The 3090-nt window shown below is 39.0% G+C and overlaps 1 pseudogene across 1 annotated transcript; it reads right to left on the bottom strand.

Annotated features, from left to right (window-relative positions):
- Window positions 1-1310: 1310 nt before the first annotated feature.
- On the bottom strand, window positions 1311-1810 carry LOC309868682 (guanine nucleotide-binding protein G(I)/G(S)/G(O) subunit gamma-12 pseudogene; annotated as a pseudogene). The gene has a single exon. The product of its transcript is annotated as a guanine nucleotide-binding protein G(I)/G(S)/G(O) subunit gamma-12 pseudogene (transcript).
- Between the last annotated feature and the right edge of the window lie 1280 nt (window positions 1811-3090).

Genomic DNA, 3090 nt, shown 5'->3' with positions numbered 1-3090 from the left:
GCGTGCACACAAGCAAGCAGAGTGGCAGGCAGCAGAGGCTGAGAAAGAAGCAGGCTCCCTGCCGAGCAAGGAGCCCAATGCGGGACTCAATCCATCCCGGGACCCCAGGACTGTGGGATCATGACCTGAGCCAAAGGTAGCAGATTAACTGACTGAGCCATTCAGGCATCCCTTTGGTTTCTATCTTTACTCATTGTTTTATTTCCCAACTTTCTCAGAGCCTGAACAAAGAATAAGGTTACTATTTACTGGGGACCTGCTACATATCTGCAACAGTCTCGAGAGTCTGGAAATAAGAATGAAACCCTATGACCAAGCATAAAATAGCCACAGAAATATTGCGTGACTCAGAAAATGCACTGGACATCTACAGAAGTTAGCTTGGAGAATCTGCTGATGGTACAAGTAGCAAGTAATAGTTGGAAATGCTGAAAATGAAACCCATTCTCTTAGGACAAAAATCAATGGATCAGATAACAAATTAACCTCTATTCACTGTTTAAGTCTCTAGGAGCAAAAATAAAATCAATATGTACCAAGTATGCAGTGGTTCTAAAAAAAAAACAGCATCAGAAATGAAAACTAAGGTGAAGCATGAGGCTTTCGGGGAAAAAACAATTTGTATAAAATAGGCTTATATGTGACCTTCTTTACTTAAAAATTAACTGAAGTTCCACTTCTTCAGTGCAGCTTGCCTAGAATAACCATACACAACTTTTTTTTTTTCTTTAGTGCTAACTATATGCTAGATAACTCCTGACACATAAAAATGTACACAAATACTCAGGTAAAGGGCAGAATGGGGTTCCTTACTGAAGAAAGAAGTTTAGCAAACTTCTCAGTTGGGAATGAAGAATTTACAAGAGAAAGAAAACTCTGGACTTTGGACCAGGACTGGCTAGACCTTGAATGTGTGTTTGCAGATCCCTGTTCTTGTAGATTCAAATGTTAGAACCCAAGCACATTCCTGCTCAGGCCAGAATAGATACCCCATAGCAAATTCCAGAAGAAGCAACTTGGTGTGTCTCTGGATCTTTCCTACTTTCCCGCTTCTCTGTTGGAGCCGTCGAGAGTGTTAGGTCAATGCCTCATTGACCTAACTAAAAAAAGCCTTAAAAAAAAAAAAAAAAAAAAAAGGCCTTTTTTTTTTTTTTTTTTTTTTTAAAGAACTGAAGTCATTCTTGGCATTTTAATATAGACAGCTACTTAGGTAGCTGAGGTCTGGATATAGCTGGCTTTTTCCATATATTTAAAAGTATATAATCATCTTTTTTTCAAAGGCCCAAACCAGTATGACACCATCATTATCAAATGGGAAAGAGGATTGTTATTCTGGATGAAATCAGTAAAAGGTGTTTTAGAGAAAGGGCAATTTGGAAAATAAAGACGTCAGAGTCGATTATTCCAAGTTAGAGTATTTTAGTTATTAGAAGTGGTTACCAAATAAGCTGAAAGTAAATTTCTTCCAAGGAGCTGCTCAACATTTGCTTTGCTGAGAAGAGGCGAGGAGCCATTTCAGCGTTCCTCTATAAGATGATGCAAGTTTTTTTTTTTTAATCCTTGAAAGGGTTTTCTGAGGTCGGTATCCCTATCAGCAAAGGGTCGCTCCTGGCGTGCTCCACACAGTAGGACAGGAGGTCCGCGGACACCTTTGAAACCTTTATTCTCTCAACGGAGGCTTCCATTCTCAACTGTTGCACTGTCCTCCTGGCCTGGGCAATGTTGTTGGTGCTTGCTGGTTTGCGGGACATCTTCAACTATTGTTTCTACCTGAAACCAGTAAGACTTCCTGGGGCCCACCATTTTCAGGTTGTAACTGGCAGAGTTCTGTATAACGAATTAATTGGATTTGATTGGCCCTTTCTGAATGGATTCAGGGTCAGGTAGTCTGAAGAGTCTCTTCTGTTTACATAGAGATCGAACTATTCATACAAACAGACATTCAAGGAACATTCACTGAGCTCACTACAGCTGAGCCTCCGAGAAGAACGTTCACCTCAGGATGCTTATTTACAAAGACTCTCTCCTGAGTTTCTGTTGCATTTTCATTTACTAAGGAAATAATACAAGACCAGTACTCTATCATGATAGAAACTTGCTTTGAAAATGGTGTGATGAGCATGTACAACAGATATTTTAAAATAGAAGTGTTACATTTGGTACTTTTAATAGTGATTGCTTCTTTCCTACTTTGAATTTTTGTTTGGCTGTTCCTAAAAATGACTTACACACTCTTCTACTAGGCTCTAAACTTCCTGGGGGGCACGGATTGGGTCATATTAATCTATGTAGCCCTCCTAGTGGTGTGTGTACAGATCGTGCTCAATAAATATTTGCTAGATGAAAGCCCAGCCACATTACAAGAGAAGAAAGAACTCTAAGCCACCCTGAGGTTTAGTTGTTACTTTAACTTCCCATCAGGCTTACAATACTTCTGAGAATGCATTCATATGGAGAATAAAGATGTCTTGCTGTGGGCCACAGAAGTAATGGCAGCAGGAATTTTTTTCTAGATACCTAAAAAGTTTGCACATCTGCTTTAAAGTATATACTAGTGGTTGCAAAAAATGAGGACTTCTTTAATGCAACTAATCTTAAAAGATTTTACTTGTCAGAAATACCTTAATTTTATTAGGATTACTGGTCAATAGTAAATAAAGTGTTTTTATACTTCTTGATAAATATCACCAACTGTTTTTGAAATAAGTTTTCTTGGTTTCTAATACCATCAGAGGGATAAGAACATATCTTTCACAGTAATCTTTCCCTTCCTCAACTCTGGGTAGTTATCTTTTTTCCCTTAAAGTTTTACTCACTTAATAAATTAAAATGCAATGTTTGTTGTTCTTTTCATTTGCATTTCTTTTGAGGCTGAGCAATTTTTCCTATTATTTAAAAAAAGATTTTTAAGGGGCGCCTGGGTGGCTCAGTGGGTTAAATCCTCTGCCTTCCTCTCGGGTCATGATCTCAGGGTCCTGGGATTGAGCCCCACATCGGACTCTCTGCTCAGCAGGGAGCCTGCTTCCTCCTCTCTCTCTGCCTGCCTCTCTGCCTACTTGTGATCGCTGTCAAATACATAAATAAAATCTT

This window comes from Mustela nivalis (genome assembly GCF_964662115.1).
Source record: "Mustela nivalis genome assembly, chromosome: 7".
NCBI lineage: Eukaryota > Metazoa > Chordata > Mammalia > Carnivora > Mustelidae > Mustela > Mustela nivalis.
The sequence above is the reverse complement of the archived record's forward strand: the minus strand, read 5'-3'. Positions and strand labels throughout refer to the sequence as shown.